The sequence below is a fragment of the Myiozetetes cayanensis genome, unplaced genomic scaffold, assembly GCF_022539395.1.
Source record: "Myiozetetes cayanensis isolate MyiCay16 unplaced genomic scaffold, myiCay2020 scf14, whole genome shotgun sequence".
Classification (NCBI taxonomy): domain Eukaryota; kingdom Metazoa; phylum Chordata; class Aves; order Passeriformes; family Tyrannidae; genus Myiozetetes; species Myiozetetes cayanensis.
Genome location: NW_026087048.1, coordinates 6,079,019 through 6,100,353, shown reverse-complemented (window position 1 = coordinate 6,100,353; position 21,335 = coordinate 6,079,019). Strand labels below are relative to the sequence as shown.

The 21,335-nt window shown below is 39.2% G+C and overlaps 1 protein-coding gene across 3 annotated transcripts in view; it reads right to left on the bottom strand.

Annotated features, from left to right (window-relative positions):
* Nucleotides 1-21,335, bottom strand: part of THSD4 (thrombospondin type 1 domain containing 4) — a 414,123-nt gene that overhangs the window by 66,498 nt on the left and 326,290 nt on the right. Inside the window, exon 20 of one of the 3 annotated variants that reach the window (XR_007628157.1) lies at nt 16,269-16,371. The gene's annotated coding sequence lies outside the window, so the exon portion shown is untranslated. Of the gene's footprint in view, nt 1-3,211; nt 3,353-16,268; nt 16,372-21,335 lie in introns of those variants that run through there. The other 2 variants (XR_007628158.1, XR_007628156.1) reach the window with 2 other exon arrangements.

Here is a 21,335-nt window from a genome sequence, read left to right as displayed (position 1 = left end):
ACTTTTTAAATGATTTACTAAGAATTTTATACACTAAAAAGGTCATAAGTTCACAAAATGCTTGGCGATTTCCAACTTTGTTCCTAAATGAGCTCAAATTTAGCAATTACTACTACATAAAAAGTATTTTAGGTCTTTTTATACTTTATCTGTTCAGTTTGTATCTACAACATTATAATGCAATGAGTGATAATACTTCAAAGAGTATTTATTTACCACCTCCAAATTCATAAAGTTAGTTCAGATTATTCTTTCTGAATTAAAGTTCAGATCATTTTTCACCATCACAGAATGAGTACATTTATCCACCATTTAATATACAAATGACTCTGTCCCAGCTGAAACCAGGGCTGGCTCCCATAATGTTTCAAAATGCCAACAGGGAAGACATATTCCTCCCTATTACTCTGGAAACCAAGTACCTAATTCTGAATTTCTGTCAGATAATTCTAAAATTGGCTGTTTGTGAACAACAGATAATTCTTAATTGACTCCCAGTACTACATGAAGCCGAATTTTTCACTATTTGTGGATTTCTAAATAGGTCTGCATTACAGCCTTAAAAACAAGAAGTGTGATCAGAAATCTGATATCAGCTCCTTAAAGAGCAGAACAAGCTACTTAATATTCCAGTGCTCCTGCAGTTTGATCTAATCCTCAATGAACTGTAGGAATTACAAAATATTAATTATCGCTTCATTATTTATGCTTCATCCAAAAGGCAATGTTTAAGAAACAAACCCCTCACATTTAATTTTCTGTCAACTTTTTGCTAATTATCACAGCAGGGGGGATGCACATTTCAACCAACTCAGCTGACTCCCACTGTTTGCAGCCTCTAAAACGTGTTCTGCCTCTGAGCTGTACTTAAAGCAGGTATAAAGGCCACATTTGCATGAACTCAGACTTCTAACACCAAAATATTTTATTAATTTGAATTTCAATGACACACTCTCTCTCATCTGGATTTAGCTTCATGAGAAAGGAAGTCTGCAACTCCTCTCCCTGAAGGAATCTTTCTAACATCCTTCCCTGCAAAAGTAACAGGAATATCGTGTTCTGTATGGAATGGTGAGTCTACCGACACAGCTCGGGGAGAGACCTATAGCTCAGTAGCTGCTGCAGGTACTCAGAGTTGCAACAGAAGGGTGACCTTCTCGGGGAAAGCTCAGTACAGAGGGCTGACTCATCCAGCTATTTGGATTGTCCCTTGGAGGAGTCTCTCTGTCCTGTTTCTGTAGGATGCTGTGGAGAACAGCTTCACGACACAGACAATAAAGCATCCTCCATCTATTCCTGGGTTTACTTATTTCTCCATCCATAAACTGCTTACACCTGAGGACAAGGACTCTGTGCACTGATGTAACCATCCATCAAGTGAATGTAGCTATTGATTTAAACCATAAGGGTATCAAATCTGGCTGGAAATGGAGACAAGTACTCTTATAGACACCGATGACATGGATATAATCCTTTTCCTAGCAATTGTCTTGAAGCTCCTTATACGAAACTTTCCCCCCATCTATTTTGAGAGCCAAAGTAATGGGCCACAATTTTAGAGATGCAAGGGCACACACACTACAGCATAATTCATCCTATATTATAACTCCTTTCTTTAGGGAACAAGAAAGCATCAAAAGCAATGAACCAGCAATATGCCAGAGAGATGAGCAGCATCACATCATTTTAACACAACTGCAGGACTTCTTAACTAGTTGCTAATTCACAGCCAAAATATGAATGGTTTTGTTCCCCCACTGTTGTAAAATGTAACAAAAGAGGATCTTGTTTCTTTGCTTCCACTTTGTAAATGTTCTCTCTACTTTTGGAATAAAAAAAATTGATCTAATGATATATTTGCAGGGATATTTCATGTGAAAAAGACTGTTTCATTCACAGTTATCTGAAAAGACAAATAAGGAGCAAAGGTTTAATCTTGTTTCCCTTTGGTCCAGTTAAGACAACCATTGCTATAACTTTGAACAGTGCAGTAACTGCTTTAGCTTAAACTAACTTGCAAGTGGTTGTCAGAGACCTGTCCAAATAATGCACTTGGTTACTTAAGTATAATGTTTGACAGCAATAACTACATATAAAACAAAGACAATTGGTTGCACAAGTGGCTCTCCTGCCTCTGCACCCTTTCCAAGGAAGTGGCAGAGAGAATTCTTGTCCAATGCTTTCAGGTAATTTACCAGCTACGATGGGCTATGTCAGAGCTCAAGATAGAGTTTAGTAAGTCTTTTCCCAAAGTTCAGCAACAGAGTTAAACAAACAGAAAACCCCACACTACTTTTTTTCCAAAGAGCATTCAGCTGTGAAGACAGAGATGAAGATTAAAACAAATTCCTTCTAGACAATAAAGCACTGTCATGGTTTTGCCCACCAGCCCATCCCTGGGGCTGAGGATGGTTTTGTCCAAGTGATTTCCGGACAAAAAAACCAATCAAAAAGTTCAGTGATGCCTTTGCTAATTACATCTTTAAGAAAACGGAAGAGAAAGTTGGTTGCGCAGTTGAAATTCAGCAGCCATGTAGGAAAGGTGGCGGTGGGCCCTGAAGTGGGCCAAGGCCTCCTCCTCCCTTGGTCCTGGGCCGGGGGTGGGGGGGCAGGTGCGGCACTGAAGCCTCCCTTCTCTCTTGTGAGAGAGTGAAGAAAAAAAAAAGGTTTAAAAGACGAACTGCTTAGACGAGAAACCGCTGCAGAAGAATTCCAGCCATGAGATAACAGGATTTTCAAGGTCAAAGCTGGCAGTCGCAGGAGAGAGAAGAAAAGTTCGAAGGGGGAAGAGCTGCTTTTTTCTCCCTCTCGCTCTCCCTCCCTTCAGCAGGGTAAAGCCTGAAAAATAAAACCCTGCCACCTGTAAAAGTTTGTTGGGGTGAAGAGACCCCCCATGCGGCTCACAGAGGAGCTTGTGGATGCACCAGAGATTTGTGACTTTGACAGAAAGACAAAAAGCCTTATGCTGGAGCAGGAGCGGCTCGGATGAGGCAGAGTCCTATTGAAGACTTTGTGACCCTTGAAGGGGACGATGCTTATGCTGGAGCGAGACGGCTCGGATAAGCTTGGGATCTCAGTGAGAGATCCATGTTGCTGGTGCTGAAGATTTGTTACCCTGAGAGGACCAACGCTGGAGCAGAAAACGGCTCAGGTGGGATATTGGGATCCGAGTAAGGGATCCAGACTAGACCCATGCCGAGAAGTCTATCAAGGACTGTTCTCCCATGGGGAGGGACCTCCATAGGGAAACAGGAGTGAACTCTTAAACCATTATCCCCTGTAACCCTGTAGAAGAAGATCCATAGTAAGCAAGTGTCCCCTTGCAAACCTATGGAAGGAAACCCTTCAGGACCTGGGTAACCCCCAGCCTCCAGTTTTAGCCCAGGAGGGGGGTAGACCCAGCCCTGGAGGCCAACACAGAATGAGAGAGAGAGAAAGGAGTTCCAACTGCGACGAAAGTGCTGCAGAGTTACTGGAGAGAGAAAGAGAGCTGGAATTCCGAGAATGGAAAAGGACTGCTTCTCCTCCTTGGACTGATATAAAGGGAGGTGGGGGGAGAAGTATCTTCTGTAAATACATAATACCTTTTACTTAAGTAGAATTGTTGTAGATATAATTCTTTAATTTTAGTTTGTTAATAATAAATACTCATACCTTTTTTTCAATTCAGTCTCTTTTTGTCTGCATAAACCTTCTCTCAACTGATAGTAATTGTATGGGAGGTATAAAAGTAAATTGAGCCAGGGCAAAACCACGACAAGCACAAAGAAACCCCATGACACAGTCAGCACTGCTGACTGGCAGATTTACAGATCATCAGTGTTTTGAACTATTCCTGCTGAAGACTATGAACTCCATCTCTGGCTGATAATGGTGCACACATGAGCACCATTTACAAATTTCTCATGAAAACATACTCTGGAGCTTTAAACTTTACTCTTTGACAGCAAATAACAAATTTGTACATCCACATGTATATGTGAGCATATGTATTTATGCATGCATGTATATATATAGATTCTATATATACACACATATAAAATAATGTATACACAAACATACACTAGACATTACCTTTAATGGTCCTTTCCTGTCTGCATTTAAATAAAATTTTTCTGATGCTTGTATCCAAGCCTCTTACTGTAAGTATTCATTTCATGAGAGGAACCACAGCCTTGCAGAGATATATTAATATTGATAAGCCCCTCAAGATGAAGTTTTTGTAAGCAACCAGCACAAACAAGCACACACACAACATTTCATCTTATGCTACAGATGTGCATTAAGGGAACATAAGAAAAGTCAAAAGCAGCATTTTCTTTTCCTACCACATAAATTATCAGTGTCTCCCACTATTCTGGCAATTTATACTAACCCCAGGAAGCACCAAATAATCTTCATTTGCCCTAGTTAATAATTTGCAGCTTTGCAAACATCAGCACCATGACTAGCAGCATTACTATTAACAGTGTATAGAGAAAAAATTATTACAGTGCATTTATTCCAATCCAGTCCTTTTGTTTATATTCAAATCTTTCCAGCTGAACACAAGAGAAGCACTTTCTCAGTCCTGTGCCTGGGTAAGGCAAGGCAACCAACCAGACAAAACACCTGAGTGAAAGCCACCTTCTCTGCTAATATACACACAGACAAAATGTTATATATTTTTGCCCTATTTTCCCTAGTGGAATATTCCTAATAACATGCTATGTGCACACAAAATCAGGCAAATTTCCCTTTTGGAGTTACAACCGGTCAGTGTTACCCTGTGCATCTCTTGTGGTTGGTTTGGAAACAAAGTGAACTTTATCCTGCCTGGTTTGGAAAGAAATGGAAGGCAGAAGGATATGCTGGGGTTTGCTCTGGATGGTTGCCAACAGAGACAAGATTCACAACAACATTTAGTGACTGTAAAAACTGCCTGTTGCTGCTGAAGCATTGGACAAGAGCCACACCTCCACATATTTCTGTTGCCACAATAGTCACTACCTAGAAATGATGGTGGGATGGCTTTGCTCCACTCCCCTAGTTCAGTCACAGGACTTCCACTGTGGTTTAAGACTATCCAGTTTTGATCATGGAACTTATGGAAATAAGGAGTTTAGCCCCAACAGCCTCTCCATCAGTAGACTACATAAACTATACCCCAAGATCTCTTAATCTCTCTGGGAGAGATGTTGAGAACTGTGCTGATGGCTCAGCATTGCACAGAACAAACACTCCCTTTGGAGGGCAGGGCTACCTGCTCTAAGGTTTGAAAAGGGGAAAACCAAATGAAATTGCTACATCACTAATAAAGTCTGGTATGAAATGGTGGTTCTCAGTTCAGGGCTACTCTCATGAAATTGCGTCTCGTCACCCTACTCATGCTATCTGTGCCTGCTCCATCCTGATCCTTGCAGAAGACCTGTCACTGCTTTATGTCCTTCTCAGCCTGAGCAGAAACAGGAAGAAAAGCTCTGAAGAAAATTTCCTTCACTTACAAGACATGAGCACCCTACAAGATTTAGCAACACTTTCACTTTATGATATCATTTACTTTTTCTATGGATTTTCACTGAGTAAAATCAGCTTTCAAACGCTCTATAGATATTTGCTGTAAAAAGCTCCCAGTCACTCAAATGTATTGCTATTCTCTGCTGTGACTCTGGATGCATAATCATAAAACACATATCCACAATGTATGTTCCATTTTATCCTCTGCAGAACATGGTTATAGAGGTTATATAAACATGGTTAAATACAGTTACATAAATGCGTTATAATCACCCATTATAAATCAACAGACTGCACAGTGGAAAAACAGATTTAACTATCACAGGGGGTGCACACTTATTTTACACTTGAATAATTACTACCATTTAAGCCATGAATAGCACAAAGAAAAGTTGTTAAGTTAAAGCTGGAAAACAAGTTTTACAGCTCAGTGGAAAACAGAATAGCATTTTAGGCAAATGAAAGAGGATCATCATGTCTTGTAGGCAAGAAAAAAGTTTAAGGAAATGGTACACTGGTAATAACATCTATGTAATTACCATATTCTGATGCATCTAAAAGTGATACCATGCCCAAGCTGGTAAAAAAAAAAAAAGAAAAAAAGAAAAAGTAGCAGAAGTCTTTCATTGCCAAAGTAGTCATGATTCCACCAGCATCATCACTCAAAGCCTCATTTATCATGAGCTAGGAACAAAGTAAGTCAAAGAAAGCAGTAAGCTATGAGATGTTGAGTAAGACTGCATGATAAAAGTGACAGAAGCTATAATCTAAAGCAAGCTTTACATTTTGTTCCAGATGTATTAATAACTGTTTCAAGCTATTTCTTTTTTTGGAATGTACAGTCAACAATGGAAATGGCAGACATTGGCAATGTGAACTGGGAAACAAAGAGTCTTGTTGTTTACCAAGAGAAAACAAAAATCAGCTTCAATTACTATCAAAATGGAATTAGCAATAAAAAGTGCATACTTGGAAGAGCACGATTATGTTAATTATTAATCCAATAAACACTAGCTGATCACTACTTTGGAAAAGCTAAAGCTCCCTCAGATCCTCTTAGAGTTGGAGCAAGTCAGACAGGGCTCATTTAAGCAGCTGAGCTGACGGATCAGACAGGATGCAAGAATCTGGGAGAGACAGAAGTGGGGATAAAGACTGCAATCAAAAGTGAATTTATGAACAAGTTATGAATGACATGAAACAGAGAAAATAGAGTATTTTAACTATTTTATGGTAAAATTTTACCAGGACAATAAAGGACACTGATTTTTAAGGGTGCTTTCTGCTGCTTTGACATCCATGGACAGAGTGGTCATTAAAAAGAAAACCTTAATTATTTAGGACCAGATAACACTGATATGGAGAATCAGATGTCTCTACCAGGATGGCCAGTGTCTGTCTGGAAGGTAGCGGGAGCATCTGTTGCCAGTGTCCTTGCAGTGTCATCTACATCTGGATTGTGAGAGACTATCCAGACCATTCTGCTCAAATGTCACAGCCCAGCTGGCCCACGGTCCCACACAACCACTCCAGCACGTGCATTTTATCTTATGTGCTTTAGTCGCTTTAATCTTAACTACATATGGCCATTTTCACACCTGCAGGAACAGTTTCTACAGACAATCTACAAATATCTTGCCTGCATTCAGTTTGCCCTCTTTCACAGCAGGAAATCTCTAGGACACTCCCCCCAGGGGCCGTAATTTAAGCACACACGTAATTTAAGACTGGACAAAGCAGGACCCAGCAGGGGAGTCAAGAACCAACCAAAACTCCCACCTGGAAAGATCCTGAAGCCATCAATCAAACACCTGACTGTGCAGGTGGCTGAGAGCTCTGTCAATCACCCAGGTGCAAACTGCTCCATTACCTCCTCTATACAGACCAATAACCAGGGAGTTCCTGCATCCCCTGGATCACCAGTTAAGGACTTCCATTCACTGAGGAAAGTCCAGGCACAGTCCTGACAACCAGTTACACTGTTATAACTGTAGAACAAACTTGCTGTCTCCAGTCCCTACTGATTTCAGTCAGAGCTATGGAGGTATCAAATTGTCTGAAGCCTCAGAGACAGGTAATTCTGTACATTCCTCTTTGAAAAAATACTGTGAGAAGTAACCAATCTTTTAAGCTGCCTAATAACATGACAAGATGCCTATGCTTGCTATATTGTGATTATTATATATTGATTCTTTACTACAATCCAAAATAAACAGTTTTGGAGAAATAATTAGTGTTCCATTGGAATAAATACAAGTCACTAATGTAAAGAGATCATTTTGCTTGCGCTCAGATCAAATTTGCATATTAATTTTCATTTTTAATAGAGAGAGGCTAACATCACTGGTGATGAATTAGGGTGATATTTCACAAAAGAAAGTATTTTTCTAAATAGTATAACAAAGGAAAAGTAATGATCTGAAGAAAAAAAGTTAAAGGGTCTCAAAAGATCAAGAGTCCCTACACTGTATCTAGAGAGCACAATGTGGTTCTTTGTAATCCTTTTTATTTCTCCAAACAGGCAAAGGGGAAAAAAAAGTCATCTTCTTTGTGTTTAATGGCAGAGGTATTGTCTCAGTTTAAATGAGACACAAATGTTTTGCTGAGGATGAATTATGAGGAAAATCCAAACTCCTCCCTCTAAGCAATTGTAAATCCAAAGTTAAGAAGCTCCAATTGAGAAAAAAAATGTGGAAAAAGAAAGAATAACAGCCCTTTATTAAAAGATATAGAGGTATTAGCAGAAACAATGAAAGAATACAAGTAAAACAACCAAACAATAATCCTATACCCAAAAATAATCCCCTTCAAAACAAACAAATAAACAAACAAACAAAAAGGTAAACAGTTCAGTTTACCCCCTTTTATGCAATTCTAACCACAGCCTGCAGGGGGCGATGTTGGATCACTGGAGATGCAGAGCCTGCAATGTCTTTTTCCTGCTGGCTGAGTCATGTGGCACAGCCTCCCCTCTCCTTCGATGTGCATAAGAACTGCTACCAAAACAAAGCAGAGGAGGAGAGGCCTCTTGAACAGTTCCTCACCAATGAAAATCCAACCAAAATTCCCAGCTGGCAGCCAGGCCGAGAGCAAAGCCACCTCCGAGCACCTGCCACCCGGACCTCCTCCCAGCTCCAGCAGCAACTCGAACTCCTCCCCCTCTTTCCCAGGAGAGGAAAGAAAAGAAAAGAAAAAAAGCAAAAGAGAACTCCTTACCCCTCCCCAGAGACAAGATCCTGAGGGGCATCGACTCAGAATGTGGTTCTGTCAGCCACTTCTTCTGTGTTACTCAGTTGCCTAAGCCACAGTCAATCTGCCCATTCAACATCCCCTACACAGTGGGCAGGGGGAAAGGAAAAATTCCTGCTTAGTTTCTAAGAACCATCAAATCCATGACAGGTATGTACTGCAGAATGCCACCCAAACTCACTGGATCACTGACGATAAAAGCATACAAACCTGATTTTTTCTCTCTAATAAGGCAAACACGTAGTCTGGATATATTTCCATTTCTGACCAATGAAACTTAAGCTATTTACCCTCCCACCTGCTTTTCCTCAAAGGTTCCAATACACATGGTATTGAATAGAAATGTTTGCAAACACACTCAAGTAGCTTCAAACCACTGAAAATACAACTGGCATTTCTTCAGGCTCTCAGGCATTGTTAGAAGGCAAAATGGTGCTGACTGCAAAGGAATGGCCTAATATTGATCTCCCTTATCTAAGAGAACTATAAACTCCTTGACAGGAAAAGAATTACTAGGATTTGTTTTAATACACAGAAATAAAAAGCCAATCCCTACAAGTGACTGAGTGTACACAGCGTGCAAATTACATCCATAGTAGCTGGATGCAAAGGACATTACCCTCAAGGAGTCCTTGATAACATTTAGATACAGACTAAGCCTTAAATTTGTATTTCCTTGTGTGTATTGGATGGTATTACCAACAGAATATAGCCTAATTGCAGTATACTGCATTTTAATTAAAGATACACAAATGTAAATTTTAAATTAAATGAATAATTATGGAATAATTACTATTCTTCGGGAATATTTACCATTCTATTTTACTTGTTATCTGAGAAGTATTAAAATTGAAAAGCTGTGAAGCCTTGGAGGGTAGAAATACCACAACTGCATTTTTAACTAATTCAGAGTTCTCATTTCTTAACTCACTCATAGAAATTCAAACACTGTTTTTATAGCTTAATAAACAATGTATTTTTTTAATTAAGAGGGTTTAATACCAATTATTATTCAAAGTTCCTTTGCAACATATTCAATCTTAAATGAAGGACCTCCATAGAGTGCAGGACCATCAGGGAAGTATTTCCATGGCATCATCAATAAAGGACAGTCATCAGTGAGCAGAGGCCACATCCCAAGCTTGAATGTATTGAGTTCTCTGAAGCTTTTATCACTAAGAAGTGGAGTTCAGACCAGATATACATTGAAAGGGACGTTTTTTGAAAAAAAGGAAACAGAAAATGACTCTGTTTAAGTACAAGGAAGAAGCATGAGTTCTGCACTAGCTCTGAAGTCTGTACCAACTCTGTAGATAGATCCCTTGATGAGTGAGAAAGCACACCTGCTTATATTTTCAGTATTTTCAAGAGGATGTAGCACTCTAAATTAAATAGGAACATGCTGTGTTGAGGAGGACAAGAAGAAGGAAAGAGAAAGATATGAGAAGTGGAGAGCAGTTTATGTGAGATATTAATGGACTTGTTACGGACTTTACATGTTTTGGACAGTTTGGAATAGTGTTCATTGTTATACTTCATTTTTATCAGTTGTAATGTATTGGCATACAATTTTCCCTCACAGTTTTCCCCTCACGATTTCTCTTTCCTGATAGGTCAAGATTTGCCGCAGTGTGGGCAGTCTTGCCATCACTGTCTGTTCCTATGATTGGTCCCCAGTTTCGTCATATAGTTCCTGAGTTTTCCGTTGGTTGAACCCTCATGTCAATCCCATACTCCTCCCATGTTTTAGCCCTTTCCATCCTGATCCCTATAAAAGGCATGCCTTCCCCTCAGGTCTTTAGATAACACCCTTCACTCTCACTGTACTCACATTTGCTACTTGTGGTACTTTCCATCTGCAATAAAACCTACAACAGAGTGAAGAAACCACGTGTTGTCTGAGCCATTTCCTTCACCGGGGCTGCATCATTGTGTAATCAGTCAATGAACATGTAAGACTAATTATTACAGAGGATACATGTGAAGGGGGTAATTGTCAATGTCAGTGATTCCCAGCACAGCTAAACCATTTGTTTATTCAAAGTTTTTTAAATGATATCCTAAGTACTGAATATTTAAAAAGAAACTACTGCCTTATTTATATTTCCCTTGGATTCCAGTGAGGAGACATTGTGTGTGAAGATAAAATGTGGCCTTTACTGCACATACTGACAGAAACAAAATCCGATGATGATGAAATAGGTGGTTCTCTAGTGAACAGTTAATGAATTTTTTTCATACTTCAGGAAGAAAATATGTGGGAAAAGAAAAAGTGCACTTTAAAGCTTCCCTATCTTTCTTCTAATTCACGTAAGGGACAGGAGCATGTTAGCCAGGCCAGCAGTGCAGCACATACAGAGGCACAGAGCTGACACAGGTTCTGATTCTCCTCTGGTAGTTATAGCAACAGTTTTGTTATTAGGAAGTTCTCTTTGCTTTTTCACTTGCATTAATCCTCTTCTATGCTTGATTTAGAGCTCCAGTGATACTTATAATTTGTCCCTTCCCTTGTGTCTGATGTTGGAGTTGGATCTCCAGTTCATTCTCAACAAAGCACAGTTTAGTATTGGTAAAGGGCCTGAAGATGGTCCTTCCTTTGCACTGCTCCTCTCTCTGCTCCCAGTCATTCCAGGGGAATCACTTGCATCAGGCTCTGTTCTGCTTTCTGATGTTCAAAGCAGCCCACACCTACTCCCTACAGAAATCTGCTTACAGGCTTTTCAAAAATGAACTTACTGAATATGTTCTTACAAGCCTAATTTACATACAATTTGTACTACACTTGATTTCTCTCCCATTCTTATCTCCCATTACCCTGGATAATTAAGAGATGACTAAGTAGTCCTATTGACAAGTGTATTAAATGTTTTGAACTCTTGCTATAAATAGGGTTCTTTTCCGCTGTGAAAACAAAAAGCCTGAAATGCCTTTTGTAAGGCTTTTGGTTTGATGAGTAGCACTTTTCTTGAACGTGAAGCCCCACACTTTGAAACAAAGCCTAACCAAGCAGATATAGCACAGAATTGCCCAAACCTATCTTCCTTCCCAACCACAGTACCAGGAGCAATTGGGCTCTCTGGTTGTGCAGTTCTCCATTAGGAGAAAATGGCTGGTGGATCCACACTGCCTAATTTCCCCAATTCTTCACTATTAGGCTTCATATAAATTAAAATACCTGAAATGCTGTGGCATCTATTACAGAACTTCTTCCTCCTTTGCCTGCTTCCATGTGCCTTGTAAATTCTGTTTCCTCTGCTAAGGCAGGTCTGGCTAGAAAGTGTTTTAGTACCAAAATCAAAATTCAACCCTTGATTTAAAAATGCTTTTTCTTTTTATTTTTTTTTGTTCTTTTGGCATTAATTCAGTTAATACATAACTGCAGAGACATTAAGTATGATCTGCCAGGAATATATCACTGCATTCAACATTACTTTAGATATATTTGTATCTAAAACAGGAAAGACTTCGTGTCTGGAGAATTATCAGTTTACTAAGCCTAGAGCTGATAGAGTATGAAATCTTTTTAAAATCACAATTATCATCTTATATATCAAACCCACTTCCCAACATTATTTTTGAAAAAAAGTAGCTATAGATGTCTTCCAAAATATAGGGCCCTGAGCGAGAAAGTCAATAAGTATAATCACAGAACCATGCAGTGGGTCAGGTTGGAAGGGACCACAGTGGGTCACCTGCTCCAACCTTCCTGCTCAGGCAGAGGCATCCCAGAGCACGTGGCACAGGATTGTGTCCAGAGGGTTCTAGAATATCTGCAGTGAGGGAGGCTCCACACCCTCTTTGGGCAGCCTGTTCCAGTGCTCTGTCACCTGCATGGTAAAGAAGTTCTTCCTCATGTTCCGGTGGAATTTCCTGGGCATCAGTTCCTGCTCATTCCTCTTGTCCCATTGCTGGCTCTACCTCCCCACCACTCCCCCCAGCAGATCCTGTTCCATGCTCTGCCTCCTCCCTACAGACACTGACAGACATGGATGGGGCCTCCTCTCAGTGTCTCTTCTCAAGGTTGAACAGCCCCAGCTCCCTCAACCTTTCCTCATCACAGAGATGCTCCAGTCTCTTCACCATCTTTGTTGCCCTCATTGGACCTGCTCCAGGATCTCCATATCCCTCCTGTCCTGAGCAGCCCAGAGCTGGACACAGCACCCCAGATGTGCCTCACCAAGGCTGAGCAGAGGGGCAGGATCACCTCTCTCAACCTGCAGGCAATGCTCCTTCTGATGCACTCCGGGACACCATTTGCCTTCTCGGCCCACAGGGCAGCCTGTTGCTCACCAGGACTCCCAGGTCCTTCTCCACAGAGCTGCTCTCCAGCAGGTCACCTGTGTTGGTACCTGGGGTTACTCTTCACCAGGTGCAGAACCCTGCACTTGCCTTTGTTGAACTTCAGACAGCTCCTCTCTGCCCATCTCCAGCCTGTCAAGGTCCTCCTGAAGGGCTGCACAGCCCTCAGAGGTATTGGCCAGTCCTCTGGTTTCTGTCAAGGGTGAACTTGCTGAGGAGGTATCAACCAAGTCATTAATGAATAAGTTGAACAATTTTGGGCCCAGTGTTGATCCTCTTGGGTCTCTTGCCCCCTGTGCCCAATTCCTTGCTTGTTGTAATGCATCATTCTTGAGCCTGGAGGAAGTGATCCTTGAATATCAGCCAACTCTCTTGGACTCCTCTTCCCCACAGGGCCTGTTCCCATGGGGTTCTCCCAAGAAGATCCCCAAAAAGGCTAAAAATTAACTGTCCTGAACTTTTAATCTTATTGTTGCCCTGCTTTATTGATGCATGATACTGAACTCCACAGTCTCATGATCACTGGATAAGGCTGCCCCCAGCCTTCACACCTCCAACAAGCTCTTCCCTGTTGGATAGCGTGAGGTGGAACAGCACCATTCCTTGTGGGTTCCTCCACTGCCTGTGACAGGAAGTTGTCATTCAGTGCTTTGCAGGAATCTCCTGAATTGTTTGTGCTTCACTGTGTTTCTTCTCCAGCTGCTGCCAGGGTAGTTAAAGCCACCCACAAGACCCAGGACCTGTGACTTTGAGGCTGTCTCTGCCTGCAGGAGTGTACTGAGGGGCACTTGAACCCACGGGAGAGAACTCATCCACTCACAACAGGTCAGCTGCTGATTCTTTGGAATGTTACCCATAATTACATAATTTCTAATTACATATCCAAAACACCAGTTCAGGGATAACATGAATGTAAGTCTTGTGAGTTGTATAGAAGATTAATCTGTGTATTAAATAGCACAGACAGTAATCCCTGCTAAGTAAGAATTCTATCAGAAGCAAAAAAGGGAATAGACTAACATTTGGAACATGATTAACCATCACCCTGTAAATCAGCATATACTAGTCCCCCAGCTCCTTACATAATCCTCTATCTTCCCCTTTCAGCTGATTTTCTGCTACACTTACAAGCACAGAAAAGATCTCACCATTTCATTTAGGTTTTCTCACAGCCTGTAGAGCTGTGTAGCTTCCATAGCTGGAGCTGTGATCAGCACACACCATTAGAATTATCAGAATTGCATTAGGCAGGTCACAAAAAAGGAACTTCTAGGTTCAGAAAAAAAGGCAAAACTGGAAAGACATATAGTATGTGATGTGTTATGCTACTGCCTTGATCCCTGATGGTCACAGCAAGAGAACACAGCTCTGCTGATGTGTGTGGGATGGTTATATTGTTGCAAAATTTAATTTTGCAAGACTTTGGGTCATGTCTGTAGATTTTATAGTTAATTATATTTTAACTACGTTACTTTAACTTTGGAGCAAATAAACTCTCTTGATGTACTCTAATCAGGTCATCCACAAAACAACCAAAAGCAAGACCTTGCTGAAAACCAGAAGCATCTGAAAGCACACAAATAGCATAAAAACATCTTATACAGAGTGGAATATTAGATTAGCATTTTAGTTTGGAAATGAGCACTGTAACAAAAAAAAAGGGATTTTGTTTTTCCTACTTGTCATTTCTAATTGCATCTACCTGCAAAGATTTCATTGTATCATGAGACACTGAGATACATTATGGTTCTAGTTTCAATTACAGCATCCTCACAATCTTTCAAATACTCTTCTGAAAGGTGGAGAGATCTTCCCCAGCTACAATCCCCAACTAATAGATGTCACAAAAAATCTGGTATTTGGATTTCAGACCTTTCCTAATAACCCACTAAATTATGGCTATAGTTTACAAAGAAGAGTATCATTATTCAGCAGGGAAATGTATTGTCCTGTGGATACGTGGAAAATTCCAAAGAGCAAGGATTCACTTGCTGGTGTGAGTTAAGATGCCTCAGATATTATTCTCCATAGTGTACACACTGTATGTCTTGCCAAGGAAAGAAGGAAATTATATTCCTTTTACAATTTATGCAAGTTATCATCATTAAAGAGTGAAACAGAAATAATTAGATTCTTGCACAGCCCGAAAAATTTCTATATATTTTAGGACACAAAGTTGCATAAGGGGCACAGCTGCCATCTGTCATTGACTAAGGCTCTCTGGATACAAATGAATGAAAAGTAGGAAAGTGAAACTCAAATTCAGTGAATGAATTCACTGGCAATTCTGCACTCCAGGCTGTTTGTTCCTGTTACTGCTGCCCCTACTAAAGTTGTAAAACATTTGAGGTTATAAAAAAGAAATACAAAGTTGAAGTTACTATTAAATGAACTTGATGAACAGATTTTTAGGAAGTTACATCATTAACACCTGGTCTTAAGTAAAGAGAGAGAGAACTAATGTACTTGAGAGAGCAAATGGGTAAAGGTTTTGTCTGTGCTGGGTATTTTAAGCAAGAATAGCATGAAGATATACAGAAAATCTCCCTGTCTTCAAGAAGCAAGCGGGATATCAAAAGACAGTACTCAATCTAACTAAAAATAATGCTGGTCCATCCAGGAGTCCAAAAGAAGCTACTTCTGAGTTATTACTCATCTCACAGCATAATGAGCAACACAGAACCAGAGTATGGGACAGGTGTCACAACCAAGCCTCTTCTTACCTTTTATGCAGAGTCAATATTACCATATTTCTACAGTTCAGATTAATCAGGCATTTCTTGTTTTATCCAAAAACAAAGCTTGCCCTTACACACACTCTTGTAACTCTTCATAATACATACTCTGGGTTACACTCTTCTACTGGAAGTTCAGATCCTATTTTGAAAACCAAACCCATTCAAAACCCACTAGCAGGCAAAGGCTGATGCTCTTGGTCGTACCGACTAGCACCCAGAGCACACCACACCCAGCTCACAACCTGATAATCAAGGGTGACACTATCAATCAGAATAAATTTGTCATTCTGATTTCAATTTAATTAAGAAGTTGAACTGACAAGACTCTTGTGACAGTAAATGAAAACAGCACTAGTTATATGCCAGGAGAACACGCATAAGAACAATCATACCCCTGCAGCTATAGGGTATTAAATATACCTTCCCAAATTACCCTTTATGCAGAGTGTGGTGATGGTGGAAACAAAAAAGGAGAAAAAGCCTTACATCTACCTCTGTCTTCACTGGTCATGGATTCTTTTGCTCCCAATGAGCTGGTCAATTTTATTTCGTCCTGAGAAGAGCTCGTGTTCTCCTGACCCCGGCTGATCTGGAACAACAATGATAGAACAGCTGAAGGTTAGATTTGTATGTGCCAAATTTCCAACTGCTGGAGTGTTCTTTGCATGTAGCATCCAACTTTGGAGATAAAGGTATTTTAGTCAGTACCTCTTTAAATTTACATTTTTTTAAAGTAAAAGCAACTGGTTTTGTCAATAATACCACACCACATTTGTTGTTGTTCTTTACATCTGTGTAATGTTGGAATCACTGTATTCTTCTGAAATGACTGGTGGCTTCTGAAGTATTCAAACAGCTTTTTCTGCACTTTAGTTACATTAACATTTTCAAAGAAAACTTAATAATACAGGCTGGATGTTTTTCAGTATTAAAAGGAATCAATTCTCTATTTCAATTCAAATGACTAGTGTACCTTTATAGAATTTACACAGCTGTAAGTTAATAAATATTATACTTAAAGTGTGACTTCAGTTATTTATGGGCAGTAAGTGTTCCCAGGAAAGGTATTTCAGCACTGGGAATCCACATAAGCACCACAAGGAATGAATAATTCATTTGAAATAAATGTATTTGATAAAAAAGAATGAGCTGGCTCTTGACTGTCACAGCTGAGAGGAATATGGACATTTGAATTTGTATCTTTTTTTTAATCTTTTAATTTATTGAAATGACAATCAGTGTATTACATCTCAAAAATCCTTCACTCTTTCTCAGCTATGAAGTGTAGTTTAAGCACAAACTTAAAAAGAAGTCAGAAATAGCAGACTACTAAAATGATCATGGTATGTATAATAAATGTACATTCTGAAAGAGCTTACTATTGAGAACATAAACACAATACAGATGAGCTTGCAGAGCTCATTCTAAGTAAAAAAAGACAATAGATGATCCTGGAAGGCATCTCAAGGTTTCTCCTTGTGAGTAAGACTTACTGAAGTAATCCCTGACAACACTGACATTAAACCAGGGGTTCAAGTGTGTTTGCTTTTCATGCTCAAGTCTGGTGAGTAATCTTAAACACTGACTTTTATTCACATTACAGTGCCAGTTGGACACCAGCACTTAACTCTGCAGCTGGATTTTAGATCGCACCACTGAAATGAGAAGGGGAGCATTCACAAGTATGATTACATCAACATTGAAATTTATGACAGCAAAGAGACACTGGATTTTCTCTACCAACCACACAATATTCAATGCACAGACTTCAGTTTTAAAGGTAATGGAACCGCTTATTCTACCTTTTTGCATCCAGTAACAAGTCAGAAACTTTCCTTCTCCTTAATTTTATAGGCTTTGTTTTAGGAAGTGCTAAAAGGAATTTTTTAGAGCAAAACCAATTGCAACTGATTAGGCTAACACATGGGAGAAGTAAAAGCTCCAACTTCCACCCAACCCAATAAAATCCATAATCACAGATTCAAGGAAGCACAGCTCAGGATGCTTTATTACAGAAAGGACATACCAAGTCCTCAGAAGTTTATTTTCTTTTTAAAATAAATAAACATAACAGAATTCTGGTGGGGTGAGCAGTGCAAAGCACTGAACATTTACAGGAAACCAGACAACAACCTGTAAACAAACAAGCCCACACTCTCAGCATATCTTGACAAGACTGTCCAACTTGCATGAATAAGAAAGTCACTGTTATTGAAATCCCATTAGTTTCTTTTCCACTATAGATAAGACACAATGAAACTGCTTTATAATGAAACATTAATTAAAGCATCAGCATAATTGACATAATTCCTGTAGAAGGGACACCTTTGATTGATTTTAACAACAGATCACATCTTTTGAGAGGAAACCTACTTAAAGACATGAGCAAGATTTCAAATATGCTTTAAAAAAATCTTTTAAACAATTATGTTAATGCCTTACTTCACCCTCTCAGCAATATTAACAATGTTGGTAATTGGAAAAGTAACTTAACTTCAATTTTATACCTCTATTTCATGGTGAAAGGTGGACTTTGTGCAAACATTAGGCAGTTTTAAGTAAGCCCTATATCTGTGTTAATGAGACTACATCATTAAACACTCTATCCACAAGGTCGTCTGCTGGTACATCAGGATGATGATAGTGTGAGTGACCTTGAAAAGCCTTAACAGTCACCAGAGCCACATTGAAACAGCCCCTGCTGTAAAACTACATTGGAAGTATAAACAAGTCAGTAAAAAAGACTGTGTTTGTAGAAGGAAAGGAATTTGGGAGTTAAAATTCTTGGTTCCCTCTGCAGTGAAACCATTCAGCATGTTCCCAGGGATGTCTGCACAGAGGCAAAGCAGCTGACTTGTGCCTTTACTCGGCTGATAGTAGTTGTGATTTGCATATGTTCTTAGCTGAGGGGAAAGAATACAGGGAAGAGAGGTGATCTGTTATCAGAAACCAATTTTGCTCATCTAAAAAGCTTACATAACACTGCAACGAGTGCCTGGGGAGCCCTGGAGAAACACTGATAAATGATACTGTGATAAACACAAAAGAACAAAGAACTGACGTGATTCATGCCGAAAGAGAGACTGATTGCACAGAATGCAATTCAATAAATATGAACAGGAAGTGAAGGAAATAAAATTAGGAACTAACAATATAGAATAAATTCATATGAGAATGAGAATGAGAATAGCTGGAGGTTCACTATAATTGATTCTGAAGATGAGACACAAAGTCAAATGCCAGGGAGTTGGCTTTTCCTTTTCAAGGAGTAACTTGAAGGTTGTGTGAATCCTCCTTCAGGAGCATCACAGTCCATGTAGTGCTACTCTTATTAGGAACTCTGGGAACTGTAGTAAAGATTTTTCTATAGGAAAAGCAACAAAACTTAAATGAGAAACATTAGCACAGTGAAAAGGCTCAGCTTAAACTGATAACTACTGTATCAAGAATCAGGGAGCTGAAATTGAAGTTCTCTTGACATATCAAATTACTCTGATTTCAGTTTTAGAACTTTTATCAGAAACTAATATCCAATAGGATTTTTGCTAGAATAAGGCCTATAAGACCATGTGCTATTTGTCAAATACCATAGCAAGTGTGTTAATAATTATTTACTTTAAAGAATTTTATCAAGGAATGCATTATCCAAACAGCTCGCAGACAGAGAGAAGGCAGAGAACATGAAAGGATCTGAATAACAAAGTCAACATAAATTTATACAATAATAAAATAAAAATCATGAAACAGTGGCTTAATGTGACAGAAACATGAAAAGAAATCTTGTCATCTCAAACATCTCTCTGAAAAATGCAAAACATTCTGCCATTTTTCAGGGCAGTTTTAAGTTACTATCAGTTTCCAGAGCAATTTATGAATTGTGCCATAAATTGTACATGAAGTGTGATCTGGTTACAACACTTACAAGATTACAATGCTAATAGAAAATATAACTCATTTGTTTCACTCACCATATGACAAATTAGTGTATTTATTAGGTCTCCCAGCATAAGCACACAGAGCACCAAGCTTGTGGAGCTTTATTAAGAGAACTCTGAGTGCTTTGACAGGGTATATGAATCAGTTTGCAGTTTATACTTCACCTTTTCATGGCCTTTTTTGTGCCCAGAATAGTTTTGTTTTATTTGTGAGTTAATCTCATCCATATTTTATACTGAACTGATACATAAGAATTGTTTTACTGACTCTGGCTTGAAAGAAATGTGGAAAAGGTTGCTCATTTGTGCTACTGAATTGGACCTTAGTTAATCTTCCTCCCAGTTTACTGTTGCTACTTCACTTCCCAATGAGACTGACATAGTGAAGTTTACTATGGACATGATCTACTATTCCAAATATTGTCAAATCAAAACTGCAGCTCTGGGATGGAAAATTATATTGCTCTATGCTTTTTGTGATTGCTCTTAGTTAATACACAAATGCATTAACTCTCACAGGGGTATTATGTCCCTGTGAGATGGGACTAAGCTATTTTGGATAATAATTTCATTGTCTTCACTTTGTAAGAATATCTTTCTCCGCAATACATTTTTAATTATTTTAAAATGTACATTTGTTCTGCATCTTCATTTAGTCATATTTCATTTCTTTTTTTCAGCATGTTTATTATTTAATATAGTACATTACTTTTACTTTACAATTCATACTGTTTTTTCCACTGATCTAACTTACTGGGTTTGGTTGGTTTGGGTTTTTTTTCCCCGCTATGCCTTCATATCACCACATTGACTTGCTGTCAAAGACTCAAGGAGGCAAGAATGTTCAACATCCACTGCCATCTTGACCATCACAGATAGAACCTGTGGCATCAGCAGGGAATTACTGTTACACAGGGACAACACACCTGTCACTCCAGGAAGCAATTTCAACTCCTCATTGCTGCTTTCAGCTCTAAACTTGACAGTTAAGTACTGGAGGTTCTAGGGAGGAAGGAGGTCAAGGAACAAGAATGAGCACAGGCTCATTAAATTATGGCTACTCTTCATATTTGTGATTCAGCGTCAATAGCTCAAATATTTATGTGCAGAAAAATAAAACATGCTAAGGTAGAAGTATATTTCAAAATATTCACCTTCTGAGCAACTTCCATGTGGTAATTAAAACAAATAAGCAGATAGAATAATTTTAAATTGCCTATTAAAGTTTGTATTATCAGGTACAAGAAATGACCAGCAAATTACAATTTAAAGCCCCAATAAGGTTTACAAGGGTAAATGTGGTTTTCAAGATTAGAGAAGCACTTCTCTGTTTTTACAGCTGTGTCTCAGAGACAGTTTGCAATCCTTGAGTCCAGTGTGCTTGTTCTTGCATCAATAAATAGATCCAAGGCTGGTAGATCCAGTGCAGCCTGGAGTGCTCAGAGCCTTAGGGTTTATGTGGTAGGATTTATTAAATGATATAAAGACAAGACTGCCCCAGGTGATGAATTAGAAAGAACAAGAGAAGATAATGAGCAAGTTTTGCTTGTTTCAGCAAAGCCATATTGATGTGTCCAAGCAAAATCAATGACAGAGTGACTGGATGTTCTGGTCAGCA